The sequence below is a fragment of the Nematolebias whitei genome, chromosome 19 (genome assembly GCF_014905685.2).
Source record: "Nematolebias whitei isolate Nwh7 chromosome 19, NemWhi1, whole genome shotgun sequence".
NCBI lineage: Eukaryota > Metazoa > Chordata > Actinopteri > Cyprinodontiformes > Rivulidae > Nematolebias > Nematolebias whitei.
Window position 1 is genome coordinate 14,637,408 of NC_056516.1, and position 11,943 is coordinate 14,649,350.

Consider the following 11,943-nt stretch of genomic DNA (forward strand, 5'->3'; position numbering starts at 1 on the left):
GGGGGCTCCGTGAGTATGGGATTGGGGGCCCGTTGCTATGGGCTGTTTGGTCCCTATACAAGTGGTGCAAGAGTTTGGTTCGCATTGCTGGTAGTAAGTCAATCCCATTCATGGTGGAAATTGGACTATGCCAGGGCTGCCCGTTGTCACCAATTTCAAGTTCATAACTTTTATGGACAGAATTTCTCAGTGCAGCCAGGGGATAGAGGGACTCCGGTTCGGTGGCCTCAGGATTCCATCTCTGCTCTTTGCGGATGATGTGATCCTGTTGGCATCATCATACTGTGATCTCCAATTCTCACTGGAGCGGTTCACAGCTGAGTGTGAAGTGGCTGGGATGAGAATTAGCACCTCCAATCTGAGGTTATGGTCATCATGTTGGAAAAAGGTGGACTGATCTTTTGAGGTTGAGGGTGACGTTCTGCCTCAAATGGAGGAGTTCAAGTATCTCTGGGTTTTGTTCTCAAGTGGGGAAGAATGGAGCATGAGATTGACAGATGGATTGGAGCAGCATCTGCAGTATTACAGACTCTGTGCCAGTTCGTTATGGTGAAGAGGGAGATGAGCTGTAAGGCAAAGCTCTTTGTTTACTGGTTGGTCTACATTCCTATCCTCACCTATGGTCACAAACTCTGGGTAGTGACCAAAAGAATGAGATTGCAGATACAGGTAGTTGAAATGAGTTTCCTCTGCAGAGTAGCTGGACTCTCCCTTAGAAATGGTGAGAAGTTTAATTATCCAGGAGAGACAGAGTAGTACCACTACTCCTCAGGTTTGGTCAATTTGTCATATGCAAAATCAACACAAGGTCAACAATGTAATGAAATGCTCAGGATGAGAAGAACTGTCTCGACCCAAAAAAATAAAAAAATACAACAACAACAAGAAATACCAAAGTACGCAGCAAACACACGAAAACAAGGCCCCAGATGTGAAAAAGTGAAATGCGAAATAGATCTACAGCAGGATGGTCCTATTAGCAAAAAGGTTCGGTTGGCAGAGGTTCTCTGAGCAACATGGTCCCATTAGCACCACGGTGCTGTTAGCAGTGCGTCTTGGTTAGCAGTGAGGTTCTTTTAGCAGCATGGTGGTACTGTTAGCGGTGTGGTTCTGTTATCGGTGGGGTCTTGTTAGCAGTGTTAGCAGGTCTTGTTAACAGTGCGGTCCCGTTAGTAGCATGATGATAATAATGAGTGCTGCACTTCCACATCAAGAGAAACCAGCTGAGCTGGTTTGAGCAACTGGTAAGGATGCTTCCTGGGTGCCTCCCTAAGGAGTTGCTTCAGACATGTCCAACTGGGAGAAGACCCTGGGGAAGACCCAGGACATGCTGGACAGAGTACATCTCTCAGTTGGCCTAGGAACGCCTTGGAGTTCTCCCAGAAGAGCTGGAAGAGGCGGCTGTGGAAAGAGATGTCTGGACCTCCCTGCTCAAGCTGCTGCCCAGAGATCCATTGTTGGAACAAGTGAAATATAATGGATGGATGGATGGATGGATGCTGCTCCTATGGCCATATTAGGGTCACCATGATAAATGCACATCTGTGTGTGTCAAAAAAATTTAATATTTTTTTAAGCCAGTCAGCGTCAAATATAACTTTCTGTGATCTATTTAAACTTTGCCAAAAATGCAAAATCCAAATGAATGGTTTTAAGAGTTTTTCTCAGATATTCTTCCTTGTCATACAATGTACTGCTATCAAAAATTATTAGTACACTAATCACAGTTGATATACACATTTTAATGTTTAATTTGCATTTGTTTTGTCTTGAAAGCTGCTGGCCATGAAATCAAACAAAAATCCCACAGAATGGTAATGAGTGTTTTTTAATTGGCGCTCTGACAAATAATGCACCTCAGCTATAAGTTTGAACTGAGTAATAAGTAGGCTAAATACTTTCATTCTTAATTTTATACTCACTCTCTTTTTCCCCCATTCAACCGTTACATTTTCTTTCCTCGCTCAATCTCTCCCACTCCTCCACCTCGTCATCTAATCCAGCCCGAGGGGAGAGGAGTGTGCATGTGTGAGCCAGTTGAGCCCGTTTTAACCTCGCCATAACCTCAAGCTCCCCATAGTTACACTCACACTGAAATGTGCACACATTAAAACACAGCAAACATGCACTTCATGTACGAGCATCAAGCAACACTCTGAATCGCATATGGCGATACACACAAACACACACACATCATGTTGGCGTTGCTGAATAGGTGAATGTTTGCCTCGCCTGCGATTAGAAGGGCAGGGGTTATGATCCAGGAGCTGAGGTGCGATGCAGCATGTATTAAACATAAAACAATGAATCTTTTGGTCAAAATGGTAATCCAAACATAGATGAAATATTCATGGCTGTGTGGGTCACCTCTTTTTTGCTCTTTAACCAGATGCGATCCATGCGGGGTTAAAGCAGAGGTAAATGAGACAGAAAGAGGAGGGGAAAGGCCACGGAGCTGAAGAAAGAAGAGAGTCCTGATGTAGTGAAGCATGAAATCATGGCTGGCTTGTGTAATTTAGCTCTGGGATGGAGTTCACCAGCGAGAATTTCATTCCCCTCAGGCCTGGTTTGAAAGCACTCTTCTGTGCAAAGTACAGTCAATTTGAAAATAACAAATCCAACACAATTATTTAATGTGCCACATTACACTTTTCATACCTTTTTAAAGGTGCATTTCAGTCATTTTGACTTGGGGTTGTGTATTAAATATATGTTTAATCTGTTGTAGATGGCTTTTTGAAAAATCTTGGTTTAGATTAATCCACACTACTTTGGACATGTATCTGTTTACGTTTTTCCTCCCTGTCCCCACAATTTAACAAAACTACTGAAATAACTATGCGATACCACTAGGTGGTGAGGAAGTCTACGTTCACAGCAAATCAACATGCAGAGAAGGAACATTCTTAGCTTATCTAACAAAGTTAAGTCAGGTCCACTGGATGGATTCTTCTTGCTGAAACATTTCGTCTTTTGTCCAAAAGATTTGTCAGTCTGAGGAGCTGCAACAAACTCAGTCTTATAAGTAGCACCTCATCATAGTGGATAAACCAGTTTGCTGGTGACAGCCAGAACTAGCTGTTCACATGATAAAGGAGGACCGCAGCATAACAAATGATCATTAGTGCTCCGATGGCTGCTTGCTATTCACAGAGGGCTGAGTGATACTAGCAATAACAGCATTGTAAAAGGGGGACAATTGAACCCGGAGGCCTCCACCATCTCTTCACAAAGATGGCCTCCTTTACTCCTCTCTCAAACCATCGTTCCTCTCTGTCCAGGATGTGAACATCTTCATCCCTGAAAGAGTGACCGCTGGCCTGGAGATGAGTGTAGACCACAGAGTCCTGGCCTGATGATGTTAATCTTCTGTGCTGGGCCATCCTTTTGGCCAGTGGCTGTTTAGTTTTGCCGATGTAAGACTGATCACAGCCCTCCTGACACTGAACAGCATACACAACATTACTAATGTATTTTGGGGTTTAAAAGCCACTGGGGCGTCATATTTAGAAAATAAACATCTCAATTTCTCTGAAACTCCCACAACTTTACATGACCACTGGTCTGGGTCTGGGTTCTTCCTTTTCACCTGATGGCTGACTGTAGTTCTGTTTGGGTTTCTTCTCTGCTTCCAGGAAGGCCCAGTTAGGATATCCACATTGATCCAGTAGATAGATTTTTCTACCTGGATTATTGAGCATGCATCAGGATATTTGTAGCTTAGCTGAAGATTGTCCCAAATCAATTTTGGCCTTTGATTTCTTCACTACCACTTACATGCCCCTCCTATTCATAAACAGTTTTAGCACAGGATCAACATTTAATGGTGACAGGATCAAGAAGAAGCAACACAAAGAAAAAAATTGAGAAAGTGTTTGTTGTTTTGTTTTCTACCGCACAAAGTGGTAAGGGGGCCAAGATGGGGTGGAGGTAGGGCAGCCGACTCGGGACCCGAAAGCCCCGGGCTCAATCCACAGCCATTCCCACATGTCATGGTGTCTCTGAGCAAGACACCCAATCCCCATTTGCTCCACGGGCGCTTGCATAGCTGCCCACTGCTCCACCTGGGTGTATTCCAGGTGCGATGGATTAAATGCAGAGAACTAACTTTGTCATTGTATGGGAACATGACAACACATAGCACTGTACTTTACTTTACTTTACTTTAATTTAATGAGAATGCCAAAAACCAGACCACTACACCATCGTTTCTGAGGTTTAATAATTTAAGTTTGTACCAATCCATCAAAAGCTGAGTTTTTTAAGTTCTACGCTTTGGAAAAGTTGAACATATTTGTTAAAATCACCAACAATCCAGCTTGTTTGTAGAAGTGCAAGCACAGAAAAAGTTTTCTATTTAAAAAAAATTTCTGGAGCAGTGTAGAGAGGCCTACATTTGACTGAATTGATGAGTTCACAATCAAACTTCATCTACTTTTTTTTTTAGTCGACTGTCTAATTTGAAGCACACTTTCCAATAGTAATCTTGAAACAGTAATACATGCTTTCATAACACCCAGGCTCGGTTACTGCAATGCGTTTCTGTTCGGAATCAGTCAGACCTCTATTGCACGTTTATGCCTGATTCAAAATGCTGCTGTCCAATTTCTAATTGGTACAGGCAAAAGAGAGAACATTACTCCAGTTCTGTCCTCCCTGCACTGGCTCCCGGTTTACTTTTGAATTAATTTTAAAATCCTTCTGTATGCTTTTAAATCTCTGAACAGCTCTGGCCCCTCCTATCTCGCTGATCTGCTGCAGCCATATGTCCCACAGTGCTCTCTGAGGTCAGCAGACCAGATGCTTTTATTGGTTTCAGGAACTCCTTGTAAGCTCAGAGGTGACAGGACCTTCTCTGTTACTGGTCCAAAACTGTGGAATGAGTTACCACTACATGTCAGGCAGGCTCCCTCTCTCATTGTTTTAAGTCTCATTTGAAAATACACTTTTATTTCCTGGCTTTTGACACTGAGTGTGTTGACTTTAACTAGTCTGTGTTCTATAATGTTATCCATTTATTATATTTACCTCTGTGTGATCTACGGTATGTATTTTTTGCTGTGTGCTTTGCTTATTTGTTTTTTCTGTACAGCACTTTGGTTGGCCTTGTTGCTGTTTTTAAGTGCTTTATATACAAAGTGGTATGGTATGGTATGGTATGGTATGGTAAGGTATGGTAAAACAACGTTAACAATGCTTTAGTTAATTTTACATTACAGGTACTTACGTAAAATGCTGTGGTTGTTTGCAAATGCAAAAAGTGGCAGCAGCTATAACACTTTCTGTGAAACCTGGAGTCCAGTCAAACAGGAACTCTGATCATGTTTTTGATGAAACAACCTCAGAACATGAAATCAGTGTTTTTCAGTGTCCAAATCAAATCCATTCAAACAGTTCATTTTTGTCACAACAGTTAAGTCTCAATGAGACATCCTGGTAAATGTACCAAACAAGACAGGTTTGTTAAGACTTGCCATCATGACAAGCTGTCTGTTAGCAAAATATCTTGTGAACCAGAGGACACATATTAATTAAACTGTCAAATGCAATTAGTATAGCATATACAACTGATTAATTGTTAAAGCCAATTCAGTTCAGGTCTTTCAGGTCTCTCTTGTAAATGAGTCCTCGAGGCTCAATGGGAATAACCTGTCTAAATAAAGGTTGAATGAATTCATGATGGCTGTTGCAGCTTATCAACCATAGCAAACACAAAACTGGCTGCAACACAGTCTGTTTTAAAGATATTAAACTAAAATTAGTTGTGGTAGTAGCCGAAAAGCATCCCAAACTCATGCTCTGAGCACTGATTGACTGTGATACTTTCTTTGTTGGCGGAACGGTGGTGCACTTGGTAGAGCTGCTTCCTCTCAGTGAGAAGGTTGATGGATCAAATCCTCTGTTTTACATGCTTCTTCCTTTTCTTGTGATGGGGTCACCGGTGCCCATATCCAGCAGTCACTGTGCGAGAGGCGGGAGACACCCTGGACAGGTCTCCAGTCCATCACAGGGACACATAGAGACAAACGAGACAAACAACCATTCACTCTCTCACTCACACCTAGGGACAATTTAGAGTTACCAATCAGCCTAACATGCATGTTTTTGGTCTGTGGGAGGAAACTGGAGTACCTGGAGAAAACCCACGCATGCGCGGAAAGAACATGCAAACTATACCCAGAATTTTCCATGGCGGGAATTTAAACCAGCGACCTTCTCATTGAGAGGTGATAGTTCTACTAACACCGTGCCACCCATTAACCAACTCTAATGAACAAGTTTAAGGTTTCAATTTGTATTGTTTAATTCAAGTTCCAGTTGTGATGGGAACAGAATTGATCTCTTTTGTGTTCTGAGAGAGATTTATTTTAGTTTTCATTTTAGAATCTTATTAATTGTTGCACTTAACAAAACAAGAGTGCTGCTCCTCTTGTCTGACAGACAAGTATCATGCAGGGTTCCTCTCTGATGCCATGTCCAACAGCTTCCCTTTCAGTTTGCAGTCCTTGTGAGGATAGATTATGAAAGGGTTACAGGTTCATCAAAATCCGGTAGATGTCCATGAAAAACAACCATTTTTTAAATCAAATGTTAAGACCGGAAGGAGTGTTGGTTTCAACGTGAATGAGTTGACCACAGAAAAATGGAGGGTTTAACTTCCTTTCAGTCGAGTTCAGAAGGTTCGAATACTCAGGAGTTCTATCTCATTCAATAGAAGAGGGTCCGATGCAAAGACTCAGCAACAATTCATAACATTTAACTCAACAGCTGCAGAGATCTGAAAGATGCTGACAGGCAGAACAGCATTACAGCAAAATAACAGTACACAGCTGAGGACAAATACACACATTCACACAAAGTATAGGCATCTATAAGAAGTATTTGTTCACATGCGCTCACAAACACACACAAACACAGTTATTTCACATCCAGACATAATCGCACACACACAGCATCTATAAAACAGCCTATTAGGCCTCATCCCATCATATCTGTGCCCACCTCATCACTGACCTCACACTATAAAACTTTAACACACCTCAGTGTGTGCGAACACACTGCACAGTGTCATTACAGCGGTTCTAATAGGCTTGTGCATGTGTGTCCGCTCCTCCGGGTTTATTTGCTCTTCGTTTCCTCTGCAGATGGAGGCTTTACAAGCCCAGGAGCCCGTTATTGGCCTCCTGTCACTGTCCCAGTGAGCTGTGTTAAATCTATAACCAGCTGACAGCCAGGCAATTATTGGAGGACTCTTGGAGAACAATGGCGCGTTAAGAGAAACACTGTTGCCATCAGTTAGAAAAAAGACGGAGCTTTACAAGCTCCTCAGCGGACGATGCTGATGATGATGATCATCAGGAGGGGCTTTGTTGCAGCGCAGCGCCGATAGATGCCAGGTGTTTTTGTGTGTATCCCTATAAGAGCACAACAAATCCTTCTGCGTGTCAATCCAGAAGGCGATTGAACTGCTAACAGTAATGTTATCTGACAAAATTTATGCCCAAGCACATTTGTCACCTTTAAAGTCAGCTTTTATATTAATGAAAGTTATAGGTGTGTGTGTGTGGGTGGGTAACCACTCTCTTTTCACATTTTTGTTCACATTAGAACTAAATAAAACTTACCTGTTTTCACCAGGTTTCTAAATTTATTAAATTCTACCACCAAGTTTACAAAAACACACAACACATTCCACTGTGCTGGTGTACCTCGCCTCTTGCACCGTGACGCCATGGGCACCAGTGACCTAAAAAGGAAGAAGCGGGTCAAGAAGAAAGATAGAAAGATAGAAAGATAGATAGATAGATAGATAGATAGATAGATAGATAGATAGATAGATAGATAGATAGATAGATAGATAGATAGATAGATAGATAGATAGATAGATAGATAGATAGATAGATAGATAGATAGATAGATAGATAGGACGGAAAGACGTGTTGAAAAATTGTCCACCTCATGCTTCAACAGCCCATAGAACCTCTTCTAGCAGCAACACTCAGTATTTGTTTTCAGTGGTTGTGGAGGATTTTAGGCCCACTCTTCTTTATAACAATACTTTAACTGTTTGAGGTCTACAGACGTTTCTTTTTGCACACCTTGATTTTTTTTTCTTTGTCAGCTGCTCTGGATGGGATCATTGTTTTGGTCCATCATGACCCAGTTTGTTCCAAGCTTCAGTTGCCAGATCATCGTCCTCCCATTTAATTTTGGAATCCTTTGGTCTACAGAGGAGTTCATGACCCACTCAATGACCGCAGGCTCCTGCGGTCTCAAATCAAGCCCAAATTATCATCCTTCCAACACCATGCTTGACATTTGTGCTGATACATTAGTCCAAACCTGACGCTGTTTATTGTGACCAAACATTTTAGCCTTATCTGTCTAAATTACATTGTTCCAGAAGTTTTATGGTTCATTCAGACACAGTTATACCAACACAAATAATTTAACCTTATTTTTATTAGCATAAAAAAAAAAAGCTTTTTCCTTTCAATCCTTGCAAACAAGCCATACATGTTCAGTCTTTTTCTAATTGTTGTCATAAAAATCAGGATTTAACTGAAGTCTTTAAAGTCTAAAAGTTAGTTTATGTTATTATTATTATTTCTGATCGTTGCACTTTCTGACATCACCAAAACTCGTGCTTGTATAGAGGTGGTCCCGCCTGCAGATGCTCAGTTAATCAAGTGTATTTGGTCATCACCACCACCTGGCTGCTATTGTCTTTCTTAAAACACATGGAATCTCCAAAGCTGGACCTAGTTTTACAAACACAGCTTTACATGTTGAATTTATTTTCGTTTCCTTAACAACGACAGGGTGGAATTTGCCATGTGTTTTTTTAACCCATTTAGCTAAATTAGGTTTGATTTGAATTGTTTTAAAACCTGACAAGTACCAGAACTACATAAAACCTGATACATAAAACCCTGAAACTGCAAAAAGGTGGATTTATTCTTATACGTTTTTTTTTTTTTTTACCATGACTGCATGCATGAGCACAGGCCTCAATCCACAGTGTTCCCTGACACACACACACACACACACACACACACTGGGTTCAGATGCATTAGTGGATGGGGCTATGCACATTACCAAGGATAATTGCCTATGCATATTTCTTCACGTGCGCTCCCTGCTCACCCTAACAGTGGATTGGATTTGAGTGCCAGTTGCAGAACCATTAATAGAAATTAAGTGCCAGCAAGAGCTACTGGAGAGAGACCAGCGGAGACAGAACGGAGTTTATGTGAAAGATAAATACATTTCTACAGCAGAGTGCCTCCGTTTATTGGTAGGGAAATGCACTGTGATATGATAGAAGGGCAACAAATGACTGTGGAATGGAACGATATGGCTGAGAGAGGAGAGAATGCCATGGAGTTTAAAGGCCCGACTTGAATAGAAAATGTGGCAAATAAAGTTGGGTTCCAGCTTCACGTTAACTTCTGCAATCAAAAGCAACAGGTCAGGCTGTTAGACCTAAGAAAGTCACAATATTTCTTATTCATTTGGTAATTTCAGCTGCTGTGGTTTGTTCTTCCTGCCCTATGGACACAGAATATTATCCATCATCCCTCAAGTGTCGCTCCCTCCTGGCTGGCTGGTGTCAAACAGATTACATACTCATCTTACATCAACACATCCACAGATTACATACTCAGCACACATCCCTGCACAGGCGGTCATTTCAGCTAATGAAAATTCCCCTTGGTCCCCGGCTGTCTCATGTCCCTAATAACAGAGCTACAGGGGGGTCTTTCTGGTGTCAGGCAGATTACCGGATGCCTATGGACTGGCTGTCCCACACAAACACACATCTCTCATCTTCATGGAAAGCTCACATCAAGAGGTGCAACCACCTTACTGCCCACTAGGAGGCAGGGGTGAGCTGTCCAAACAACTTCGATGAACTTCTGAAGCTGCTGAGAACAGCTAACACATGTTAGCTCACCATCATGTTGTTCCACTGAGCATCAAAACATCTTATGCATAAAGTATGAACAGCACATTAAGCTTTGCTGTAAGCAGTTTATTTTGATAAGCTTTATTATTAAATTACTGAACTGAAAGGGTATTTTTATTCTCTAAAAAGCATAAACATACATCCATCCCTTATAGTTTACACGCTTCTTCCTTCTTGGGTTGCGGGGGGTCACAGTGTGAGCGGCGGGGGACACCATGGACAAGTCAAGTCCATCACAGACTTCCATTTAAAGCTCATTTAAAATGACTTGTTTCACTTTACATTTCATAGAAACACTCTGACCAACCTGTCTTTAATGACAACAGTAAATATTTAAAGCTTCTGCAGAGGTGACAAGTGTATTTGAATAAAATACATCACAATAAAAAGAATACAGCGGAAGAAATCGATAACTACATAAATGCACAAAGTCAATATTAAACAACTTAGTTGTAAAATGTCCTAGCCCAACCGCCGTAACCAAAAGAATGCAGATTTAAAACGATAAAACAAAAGGTTTACACAGCAACAATAAAAGACCACAAACGTGAATAACTACAAAAATAAACAGTCTTAACATGAAAACATTTATTGCAATAGCAACGACACAGATACGAAATGATTACAAAGACACAGATAAACATTGTAAAAATACTGTTTTTACAACAGCCCACAGGAATTCCTCCACAAAATATTACAAACATTAAAGATTAAAAATCATTAAAAAGAAGCACAAGACAAAACTGTGACAATAAAAATAAAAAAATCCATGTCAAGTCTTTAAGGTTGTGAGTTTTCCGTCATTTTCAGTAGAAGTTGAAACGGGTCCATTATTTCATTATCTACACCAGGGGGGACCAGATCTTTTCAGCATGTGAGCTACTTTTAAAATGATCAAGTCAAAGTGATCTACCTTCTATAAGGCCCCGTTTACAAGAGAACATCCTCTGGAAATGTTAGTGTTTTTTCAATATTTATTGTAATAAACAAAAAATGAGCGGGTTTGCACAAAAACTCTAGTTTCCATGTCAGTTGGGTTGCCAGATAAGCTATTATGAACTATAGTACTGTTGCTTTAAAATTATGGTATTTTGACCACACTGTCATGTGCTGAGTAAAGATATTCTAAGATGAGGTGTGTGATGTGTTTGTTGAACATGTGCACAGAAAAGGAGGGGGTAAATAAGACGTTTTACATTTATCTGGCAACCCTGATGCAGGGCTCAGCTGCATTCATTGTGCATGCAGTGTCTGCATGATCACAGTTAGTCCTAACTGGTGAAGATACTAACGTCTCTTTAGACCCTGGATTTTATTAATTTTGTTCCTTCATGCTGAAAAAGGGTGAGCAGCACAAAAACACTCTGCTCTCTGACATTTATTATAACTGTTGTTAGTGCAAGAAAACTTTAGACTGCAGCCGCCTGTAGTGCGCAAGTTCAACTTCACATACGGAGCATTTCACACCTCTGTGCTGGGGTTCCCCTGAAAATCTCCACTCTGAGACCTGGAGTCAGAAACCTTCGGTTTCAGAGAGAACAAGGGCTGCTGTCGTGTAAATGAACGACTGAATGCTTCTAAACGGGGCCTCTGACTGGCTGCCCTGTTTGCCAGTCAAGTGACAAATTTCATAGATGGATTAAAGGTTGGCATCTATTTTTTTTATTTGCCATGCAATCTACCCATAATACCTTTGGGATCAACCGGTAGATTGCAATCGACATATTGGGCACCCCTGGTCTATTGGAAAAAAAATCCCATTGAACACAGACAGCCCATTTTCAAACACAGATGTCGTAGTATTCTTAATCAAACACAAAGTTCGAGCCACAAGAGACTGAATTACAATAGTCATTCTTGAGGCGTTGAGCTTCTAGACTGATCCCATGTCAAGAGGAAACCAGGGGAGGCTTTCACATGTTGGCTTACAGGAAGAACAGAAAGAGGCTAAACTGTTCTGCAGCTGAACTTTA